The following is a 12,098-nucleotide window of genomic DNA, read 5'->3' on the forward strand; positions in this document are numbered from 1 at the left end:
TGGCGGTGACGTACTAGCAGATGCAGTATGCTCAATGTGTTTTGCATCTTTTGACACAGCTTGTCTCTCTTACACTCAACGCAATTTATAGTACCATGTTTCTAATTTTCTGTAATCGATGCTGCTGTCAGGTATAATGAAATCTGTCATGTCTGGATGCTGAACAGTTAGAGATTGAAATTGTAACACTGCAAAATCACCTCCACCTCAAAGCCCACAAGGCAAACATTTGGTGCCTTGATGACACAGAAAAGTACAGTGGTGATTGCGCAGCAGCTATGAAGGTTGCAAGATGGTTTGGTTCAACTTGTCGTTGTGAATCAGCATTTGCGGACACTACATTCATCAAATACCAAACACAGAACACGCCTCACTAAAGCACATCTGGAACACCCCCCCCCCCCCAGAGTTGCAGTGGAAGTTACATACCAGAGTAGGCCTACAGTGCACTAGTTGATAGCATGCAATGCCAGGACCCCCAATGACTGGTTTAGAAACAGATAGCACGATGTCCTTTGTCCAGTCTAACGTCTGACGTGATTTATTTTAAAATCTGAGCTTGCAGTTGTTATAAAATTTATATAAACACTGTGCGAAGTAATTCGTGATTTCTTAAAAAGTATTGGTGGCTAGCTGGTTGAAATGACATGTTTTGATTTAAAAGAATCTCTTAGAAGTCTTTCCGCTATGCGATACCTGCCCAATGCTATGAATATCAAAGCGGAAATTGTGTCTGGTACGGGTAAACGGCGGGAGTAAATTGTAGCCTGTCGCTTCAATCAGTACCCAAAAGTAGCCCTTGGTTGCAAAAAGGTTGGTGACCCCTGCCCTAGGGGATAATGGTCGCTATTGTCTTCACAATGAAGTTTCCGAAAGAATAAATAATATACCTAATTGGTGGGAGAAGGTGACACTGGTAGCTGGTACGGCGAAATGTAGAATCAGTTTTGTCAGAAAATCCGATTCACAGTGATCATCGCGGTATTGTCCCGTTGAGTGGAGTAGACCGTATCTCAGACAAAACACCGAATAATAAAACACTATAAAACGGTCATTATTTATTTACCTGTTGAAAAAACAGATACAAGAGAGCCGGCCGTAATAAGCACCTGTAGAAGTAGGAATATTCAACCCCAGTAACGAACTTTCTGTCTGACGCGCTGATATTTCTATAGCGAACTGCTTGCGTTTGCCAACTCTCCGTAGAAAAGTTGCAATATAAACAATATATTTTCTAAGAACAAACAATTCCAATAAAGAAATATATTTGATGCTTATTTCGACAGAAACGTAGTAGAGAATCTTGGAATCTTGATATTTTATACGGTCCACCAGTTACCATAATATCAATTATTATTAGTGTTTACTACACGTGCATTGGCACTTAGCGCCTTTTCGGATTTGTGTACCACAACACAAATTTTATGTTGTTTGGTTTGGGACGATTTTCATTATTTCTTTCTTGCAGTCAGTGGTGTCGGCGATGAGGAGCCCGAAGAAACCTCCGACACATAGAGACAGGTATCACGAGGCTGATGCTTACTTGACTGCACCAGTCGGTTCCCCGTGAATTGAAATATATAATATGATTATGTGACTACACGCTAAAACGAATCGCAAGTGGTCATCTGAATTTAAATTTATCTGAGTTGGCAATATTCCCCGTTTTGCAACTTAGTACCGTGTAGCGCGATAGCATATCGTGGTACAATCCACAGCTGCAACATCAATGGTTGCGGGTTCGAGTCCGCCCGAAGTCGACTCCAGAATTCATAAGTGTCGAGGGTTTATCTAGGCTCCTCGTCGCCACCTCATCCGCTTGAGCGATGTCTCAGTAAAAGGATAGAAGTGGACCGTGCTACAACTCGGCAGGTACGGAATGAAAATGAAGAATTACGGCCTGGTGTGAATGACCATAGTATAGTCGAAAAACACCAACAATACCACACAAATAAACAAACTCAGACTGGAGATAATAAACTTAGCTGATCCCGTAGTGTGATCAAAATCCGCTAATTGTGTGATCAAAATCCACTGATCGTGACGCATGTGGGGCTATGATAATAAAGTTAACTGATGCGGAAGCATGCTAATCGTGTGAATGAAAACTGCTGATCCGCACGCATAAAAATTTGTAAGATTACGTGCGATGACGACCTGAACGGATTTTTCACGTCTACCAATCTTTATTACCGATGCTAGCTGACGGGGGTTTGCCCTCAAGATTTTCTAACAAGTCCCGCATGGTGAGCATGGATTAAGATTAGGATTTGGAAAAATATGATTTGGGAAATTTGGTGGATTTGGATTTCTATTTGTGATTTTTTTAATGGCTTAGGATTAGGATTGGATGAACCAATTATTAGTGAGATGGAGGTCCTGTGGCGAAAGGCGAATAATGTTTTTCGGGTCAAGTAATTATCAAGTTTATAAGTATTATTCCAAGTGGTTGTGACTGTAGTAACATGAATTAGTAATTTTGGTATCACCACAGTCGTTTATGACGATATTATCACAATGAATTTCAGCTCACGTCACGCACGACTAGGTCTCATCTTCAGTATTGTGTTTCGCAGTCAGTCTGTATAATCAGGGTGGACGATCCTAGTAGACGAATACTAAAGGGGGTTACGAGTGACATAACCAAGGGATTGAGAGACGGGAGCCTTGAATACGAAGATCATCATCATCATTGGTTTATTAGCAATTTTATCAGTGCAATACACCACAAAATGCGATACAATGAAAAGATAGGAAGGTGTCGAAGCGACTTGGAGTAGTCTATGGAATCGGAACCCACCATGGCCTACGCGATGTAAAGAGGAGGCATGTACATTGAATGAAAAGTAAAGAAGAAAGTGGGGAAAAAAGCAAGCGACAAAAATGGGGGGGGGGAGGCATGTCATGGGAGGCTAGATCGATAGGTCAGTCGTGGTCCGGTAATCTTGAGGATGGACTAGTATTCATTTAGTAGTAATTGCTGGTATTTCGACTTGAATGTGGACATGCTCGTCGAATGTCTGATGACCGGCGGGATACCGTTCCACACATCAGGTCCGGCATATTTGATGGAGCGATGATCTTTTCGGTCGATCATATGATATTTGGACGACGTGGACGCGCGTGTGTTGTACTTGTGCGCTTTAGATTCTGGGGGCAAAAAGTCATTGAAATATTCGGGGCAACGACCGCAGTGGAACTGATACATAAACTTGGCGATTTATAGTTTCCGCATACCTTCCATGTTTAGGACACCGAATCCCTTCAGCAGCGACTTGTTGGATGGACAACCAGGCCCCTGTGGGGCTCTAGCCTAGCGATGATACGGAGTACCTTATGTTGCAGGTTTTGCAGTGGCTCGAGTGCAGTTTTATTGGCAGCATCCCAACAAAGGATGCCATATTGTAACTTCGATTGGATTAAGGATTTAAAGAGATGAACACAGCTCTGGTAAGAATCTTCAAAGTTTAGCTTGGAACGTCTTTTACTGGATATGTGATAGCGCAACCAAGAGTTATCAAAATCATGTCCAGTGTAAAAGGTGCAAAACCATTTATAAACAGGACCGTGCCACAAGCAGTACATCGAGACTGAATCAGCACTCAGCTTCATGTAAGAATGAAACGCAGACTTCTTGGAATTCCACATCTCAAGTGCAGAGTAAGCTGGTTGCCTATATGAAAACCACGAAATTGCTTAAACAAGCAATGGCATCAATGACACGCGCATTTGTGGATATCATTGCACACAATCTGGTTTCATTGAAATCTGTAGAAAGTGAAGGGATGGGGAATATGATTCAAAAGGCTGTGGAAATTGGCGCAAAATATGGCAACATACCCGTAAAAAAACTTGCCATCAGGTTTTGCGATAAATGGTAGGCTCATTGAAAGGTATTAGCCAGTGTAAAAAAATTTGGTCGGTAAAGAGCTGAAAGTCATGTTTAACCATGGTCTGGTAGCGTAAACAATGGACATGTGGACTGACCTTCAAATGAGACACTACATTGCGTTGACTGTCCACTACGTTTTTGAAAATGAGATGCAAAGAAATATCCTGTCAGTGTATGAATTTGAAAGCCATAAAAAGTCAGGGGATAACATCATGAATAGCATCATAAAGGTTTGTGAAAGACTGGGAATAACGAAAGATAATCTCCTGCAAAAGAGTTTCTTTGTCACTGCCCAGGGCAGCAACGTTAAGTCTGCTCTTGCTCATTTCCAGAGGATTCCATGTGTTTGTCACGTTATTGCGAGAGTTGTAAGCATATTCTCAAGTTATATTATTACAGCTCCGTTTCTTCAAAGTCTGATGATGCTTCGCAGAGGTCAGTTTTCGACTTGATAAGAAAGACTATAACCGCAGTAAAATCGCTTGTTGGATATTTCAAAATAACCGGTTTGGACGATAACTTGGACACCTCTCTCAAGCAATATAATGAAACAAGATGGAATTCTATATTCACAAGGCTTCTGTCTTACATGCGTAATGAGCTGCAAGTCACGCAATTGTTGGAATATCGCAATGAACTCTTGCGATTGGAAAGCAATGAGTGTACTGCAACTAAAGCTCTGGAAGGTCACATGACAACGACGATTGAACGTGTGTACATATGGTATATGAAGCTGGAAAGTCACCTGAAAGTATTTAGACTCGGTGCCACTGAACATGAAAGGGGTAGCCCTGTGCCAGTGGAAACCTATGGCTCGCGAGCCATATATGGCTCTATTCGGTATAAGACATGGGTATTTGAGAAAATTTTCAATTTTGTACTAAATTTATCAATATGCAATGCAGCAACTAGTTAGTAAATTTTCATGAGGGCAGAATACTTATTGTCGTGACAGTACAAACATGTCTTTGAGAGGTCAAGACAGTGCGGGATGCAGCGTTAGGGGCTGGTACCACCGCAATTTTGTCAAAATCTCTGAAGTTAAGATGCTGCCGCGACTGCGACTCACACCACTCGCGAATTCGATTTACCAACCATCGCGCGCCTAGAAATCTTGGATTCCACGATACCTTGATTGAGGAAAGAGATTAGCAGACATGGCGACACTTGTAAGACAATGCAGTTTTCAAATACACAATGTCTGACTGATCTACATTGACAAATAAAATGCCTTGGAAGTGACATTCACAATTACAAATTCGAGTTAAAGACAACGCCATACCTATCCATTTTCTTAATTGGTTATTAGCTTTTTATCACCGCCGTAAAATGTAGGTGTGTAACGTAACATTGCGTTGCTCCGAATATTTTAGGAGTCAATCAATACAGATTTTCTGAATCAGCGCGACGAGTACATTTTATTATTATCAGTGATTATAAATTCTAAGCTATTTAGGATGAGTTGCGCTGTCACGGGTGAGGCTTGCGCGGCTGAGCTTCATCTGAGTCTTACCTCTGCTTTGGCGCTTTATTTTCGTACAATGAATATGAAAATTCCGTAATTTGGGGAATCAAGATGTTCAGAATGTAGTCATTCAGAAACATCGATAGAAGATACCGATACCCATAGAAGGGTTCACAATTTTCCTTCACTCATCCCTGACGACATCAGAGGCACTGTCTTACTTGCCTTTCCTAACCCCACGTCAATGACGTATCACACGGTGGGTATGTAGGCAACTGCTGTTGTGATCATGTTTGGCTCCACCTACCCATGTGGCCAGAAAAATATAGCAAACACTACGAATCCCATATATCAGGGCTATCAATACGTCACGGATGTTTATTCGTGACGTAACAGTTGATTGGCATGTATGGCTCTTTAGGGGTTATAATTGAAAATCTTGGGCCTATATGACTCTTCGATCGAAAATGGCTCCCGACGACTGCCTAATGAAAAGTTATCTTAAATCAGTGGTCGGAACCTATGGCTCTGAGTATACGATATGGCTCTTTGACAAATTTTTAATTTCGTTCGGAATTATATGAATTGCAGCAACTTGTTAGTAAATTTTCATGATAACCTGAATAATTATTTTCATGGCTGCATAAACATGTCATTGAGAGAACAACCCAGTTGGCTAACCAAGGTTAGGGGTTCGCACCCCGTTTTTTAAATCCCCAAATTTTCAAATGCCGGAATTAGATCTACCTCCTCCCTATCGTGCGCCACGAAATCTCGAATTGCAAGATACCTTGATTGAGAAAAAAATACAAACCACAATTACAAATTCAAATTCAAAAAAACGCCGGACCTATCTAATTTCTTGATTGGTAACGTAAGTAGCTTTCTAGAACCACTGTAAAATGTAGGTGTGTAGCCTTAGTTAAACGCCTAATACTTTAAAAGCCGACCAATATTTAGATTTACGGAAACAGGGCGACAATTTCATTTAAATACCACCAGTGATGATAAATTCTAAGGTATTTACGATGGGTTGTGCTATCTCAAGGTTTGAGTGGCCCGTTTGTGTTTCATCTGACTCATCTTTCGCGCTTTATTTTCGAGCAATAAATATGAAAAATTACGGGATTTTGGGAAAAGAAATGTTCAAAATCTAATCCCTCATAATCATCGATATTAAATACCAGTATTCATTGCAGGTTTCACAATTTTTCCTCACTCATCCCCGACGACAAGTGAGGCACTGCTTCACTTGTCTCCCCTGTCCCCACGTCACTGACGTATCGCACCCTGCAGTGGGTATGCACTGGTGTAGCGACTATGTTTGGCTCCACCCAAGCATGTGGGCCGAAAAATATGGCGCACACTACGAATCCCATATATTAGTGCCACCAATACGTCACGAATTTTCAATTGTGACGTACAGTTGATTGACACGTATGGCTCTTTGGGAGTAACAATAGAAAATATTGGGGCAATTTGGCTGTTTGGCCGAAAAAGGTTACCGGCCCCTCTCTTAAATCAAGAGGATTGCTGGTTTTAAAATAAAGATATACAATTAGCCCCTTGCATAAATTAACATTTTTTAATGCAATGTTTAAATCAAGGGTGTCAAACATACGGCCTGCCTGATTTTTTCATCGGAACTGTGGAGCAATTCTGAGTAGATTGAAACGTGCTTATACTATCCAGCACATTTCTAATAAATATGAGGATTTTTTCGAAAGTCAAACCTCCAATACATAATTCCTCAAGACAGCCAATGTCGAGCATATCCATACGTCACATTATCACCTCCCGACTGCAGTGTTGTGGTATCACTCTGGTTACCAGTAGGAACAAGTATGCATCACTGTAACCAAATTTTGAGTAGACAATAATTCCATACTTAGTTTATAGTTTTAGGAGAATCCCCAAAACATAGTTATTCACACAAGCGAAAATGCCAATGCGAAACCGCTATATGCAGTTTACATGTAGAATATATTCAGTTAGACAAAAATATTATTCAAATATGTGTGGTTGTAATGCGTTGTCACATCCGACTCGAAACGTGCGCAGCCTCCAGACGAACCCGAATCACGATTTAAGATTTATAATAAACTAAATTCCAACGTACGTATTTTGAGTTCAATCTCTTGTAGGCTATTCCTCACTCCTCATATGTAGGGCTAACGCTATATTACAACTAAAGGAGAGGGAGCATATGCAACATATATCGTCGTTAGCGCCAGTGTATTGGCGCTTCTTATCCGTATTCAACCGGTCAATCATAGTGATTATACTAATTCCATTGTCCGCAAATGACGATGTTGCTACTTGCTAGAATAATAGCCCTATGATCCGTGGTACAATGTGATATACTATGTTCTCTATATCCTTAATAATAAAGTATGCAGCTGCGAAGCACGGGCAGGAGGCAACATTCTCGAATTAATTGACTGATTCGGCCCGCCGGCGATTTGAAGGTCCGAATCCGGCCCGCGAACCAATTTGAGTTTGACACCCCTGGTTTAAATCAATGATTGGATTTACATCGGAGGAAAGAAATGCTGTACATCAATACGGAGAAGAATTGTTGAGGCTTATTCCGGAAAAATCTTCTTCCTCATTAACAACTGTTGATCACATTTATGGACCAATGGCACCAATAATATTCATAGCCGCTAATGTCGATGACAAATTTCTTCATTTGTATGGCGAAATTGCTAATTCTCGCGCAAAAGGTAGACGACCTGATCAATTCAAATGTACGCTGAAGCTATATTTGATAACGCAGTGGCTAATCGATTTGAGGGAGCTGGAGGTTTCAACATTCTAAAATTTTGTTATGCGAAAATACCATTGGCATGTTCCCTCGACTGAGTAAACTGGCACTTGGTGTATTTAGTGTACCTGCATCCAGTGACGCAAGCGAACGAGGTTTCAGTGCTGCTGGCAATACAATATGTAAGACTTGCTAACAGTTGACATCCACTGTCGATGCAACTCTAGTTTTGCACACGCAATTAATCAAGTTTACACGGACGGTGGATGATGTTGATTTTCGCATCTGTAGGCTACTACTGCTTTTTAGAGTAATCATTCAGCGTTGTGCTACTGTGTCTGTCTTGCTAAAATTGTTCTGTATGTTTCTGTACACTGTTATTTCGTTATTTTACACTGTTGTTCCATGTACTTCAACACACATTGAGAGTTTCATTTCTTTCTACAGAATTATAGGCATAAGATATAGGCTACGGGTTTCTAAGTGGAATTCTGATTTTGAAGAGCAGAATAAGATTTATATTGTCAAAATCAGTACCGCGGTAGCTTTCGATTGATACTCGTTTTATCAAATTTAATGCTCGGCAAGCCGGTCACAAATTACCGCCAGATTGCCTTTAGACAATGGAAATTGTGACGTTTCACTGAGCCGTGAGATTTGCTTGTGTCCACACCAGACATGGAGTAATTACTTCATGGATGTAATCGATTGCGATTTACGATTCATATTATTATTATTATTAAAGCCCATCCCATCCACAATGACGTCATGACTGAAACAACAACAGAAATCAAAATGTAACCTGTGTTAGATAAGAATCATGTTATAAATATGCTTGTTTTAAATTGATTTTCTTTTTATACCACCATTCACGCAAAATTCATAGCCTATTTATCATCGATAGGACCACAAGAACAATCGTATTTCGTGGGTTCCATTTCCTGATTCCACGTAAGTATTGAAATAAATTTATTTTGGTTACGCCAGACATTTTGGGTATTTGATTTTTAGGCAACGGGAAAGCGTACACCTATTCTGGAAATTAATCAGCAAATTCTTTCGCGAAATTGATCCTTTTCGTGATCATTGCTCCGTAATACACTGCAGCCCAGTCGTCATTGACGTACAGCCACTAGGCGCGGCTCCAGGTAAAGATCCTAATTAATAGGGGCTGAGGGTAATTGATGAGCTCACCCTTCCAAGACCGCCAAGTCAACCACTTCCAAATTATGTGTTCGGAAAGCTAGCTGAGCTGGTTATTTTTCAAATATTCTCTCGATGCAGATGATACGCGACAACCACACAGGTTGATTACATAATCAACTTTTTAGCAGCTAAAATAGAGGGATTTAGATCGCGAATTTACTTCGTTTCCATGCTCGGCCGACGGTCGGCCGAAAGGCCATGACGCATGCGTTGTACATGCCGGCCGTGTTTCCATGAGCAGACGTAACCCAACCGTGACTTGGCCGAACTAGGTGGGCGAAGCGATCGCGATGACGCATTTGGCTTACTTACTCAGTACAATTTCATCATAGTGTCCTATGTGGTGTCGACACAAAGAGCACTGCCATATACTATTAGTTCAGGGATGGGCAATCTGCAGACGTAGAAAAAAATTTGTGCGGCCGTGAACATTTAATTCAATTAGTATGTGTTGGCGGCCGTCGACATGCAAATGGAAATTACGAATTCACCCGAAAATTTTTGAGAGATCTTAATTAATCTTGAAATTGTCTTCGCGTTACGAACAATTCCACATAAATTCATTTTTCGGTGGAATTTTTCGAGCCAGAATCGAAATCTTGTGCTCCTCGCATTTTGGCGATTTCAATATATTTCCACTATTTTCACCACCGGTACAATCGTCAATCCTTATGGGGGTCAAGAAATAACAGTATGCAACAAAGTGACTAATAACAATTGGTCCACCGGAAGATGCATTATCATTGATAAGATGCCTTAAATTTTCGAAAGCACTCCCTTCATGAACCCTGCCGGTGAATCTAATCATATGGGCCTGGAAAGGATAAAAATTTTATGGTAATAGGTGATACTGCTACTATTAATTGCGAAATAAATCTGAACAATTTTTGCGCTATGCGCGACAATATGCAATCCCAGCAACTATTCATAACATTGCCACTCGCGATTTCGGTGCGTACAATAGAATGAAAAGTAGAATAGTCCTGAATTCACCGGGAATGGATACGGACATATTAACATAGGTATTTTGCGTCCAGTTAGTTCATTATTGCTATGCCCTGGAATGCGACCTTAGGCTACACAAGTAATCGAAATGCGCCCGTGATTAGCAAAAAGGTTGCCTACCTCTGTATTAGGTTAAATGCGCTTTTTGACATGATGATAAGTGCAGGTGGGGTCAGCGGGCGCAATTCTTTTGACCATCGCCAAGGAGAGCTCATGTCCAAAAAGGTTGAGAACCGCTGTGCTATACAGTCGCTAATAACTGTAGCGCAGCTCAAAATCGCATTTGAAAAAGCATTTCTTAAAACCAGATTTCTAATTCGTGAAAAAGAGGTAGGCTTTCTGATCCGGCCTATAGCCCACCAACTCGCATGTTTCAAATCAAAATATTAACGTGTTAGTTTCAAGTTTTTATCTATATTAGTTTTATATTATTTGATTTATATAAGTTTGTATTTATTATTTTTAAGTTTTACTTGAATACTATAATTCTCAACTTTCGCTTCAATTTCAAAAGTATATAAATTTTACACGGACCAGTAACGAACTCGTCGCAGACCTGATTAGGCTATACTGCTCACATGCTTCCACCGAGAGGTCAGTCGGAGCATTACATTTTTGGAATATTTACTCCACATTACAATTCGCTTTCATTGGAAATCACAGGATGCGAAGATACAAGAAGTATATTTGAGAATCCGTATCACTTCCAACTCGTGGGGCAGCTGGCGAAGATGAGCGACGAGGTGCTGACAGACGTAATATATGGCATGAATCCAGAGATTATCATACCATTTGGAGATTCGGCTATTAACAAGTATGTTTGAAGCAGCCATGCTCTATAATGCGGCAATACTACTGCCCCCGTGACAGTTGTAGCAGCGATCTCTTGTGTTTCCTTGGCCGCCTTCTCTCTTGCTGACCCAGCGGTTGGTGTTTTCTGACCCACGGCAGTTATGATTCAATGTCTCTGCGGCAGATATTTGTCCGTTGATCATGGCTTATGTAAGGGGGCATCCGCTCAGTAGGAAGTGCACTGAAAACGGCATTTCACTTGTCTTTACTTATATTGAACAGATATTCGGACGATTTCTAACAGTTCAAATAGTTCAAAGTAAGTTGGTATTCAATTGTGGCGTAGCAATAAATTATTATCAGAACCGATTGACGAAGCAGCTCTGTATCGCCATGGGAGATTTTAAGACTGGACGAATTGACTCCTTTCGTACAGACTGTTCCACTGGCGGAGCTAATATGAGCGTGCGTATGTGATTGGACAGGGCCTTGTGATTCTCCCAGTATTACGATATTATGGCCTAGTGGTGGTATTCAATCTTTTCGTCTTCACGGACCCCCTTTGGACCGTCACATACCTCCTTTGGACCCCCCCCCCCCGTTCGCTCAAGTATCGCGCAATCGTCATCAGTCTTTAGCGAATATTAGCTGCAGGTTACTGATATTAATCAGCAATCTAATGGCTTTTCTTAAAGATACCATAACACTATTCATGTTGAAATATAGCTGATTTTCGTTATTAAGAAGCAAAATCTGTAGTTGCATTTCTTGAAATCCGCATTCGTGCGTTGATTTAACATTAATGAGTGACCAAAATCCATTTCCACAAAGATATGTGGTGCCGAATGTAATAATAATGCGAAACGCCTCCAAAAATGCCTTGGGTTGTGATCACAGCATATCTGGCACCAAAATTGACATATAGGCTACATTTTTGATGAACACATAACGCCCAGCCTAGTCATCTCTTT

The 12,098-nt window shown here is 40.8% G+C and overlaps 1 long non-coding RNA gene across 1 annotated transcript in view; it reads left to right on the plus strand.

Moving 5' to 3' along the window:
• LOC145447993 (uncharacterized) overlaps positions 1-12,098 on the plus strand; it is a 272,776-nt gene that overhangs the window by 140,510 nt on the left and 120,168 nt on the right. The window lies entirely within an intron of this gene.

This window comes from Botryllus schlosseri, chromosome 1, assembly GCF_051294905.1.
Source record: "Botryllus schlosseri isolate E-star chromosome 1, Bs_hap1, whole genome shotgun sequence".
Taxonomy (NCBI): domain Eukaryota; kingdom Metazoa; phylum Chordata; class Ascidiacea; order Stolidobranchia; family Styelidae; genus Botryllus; species Botryllus schlosseri.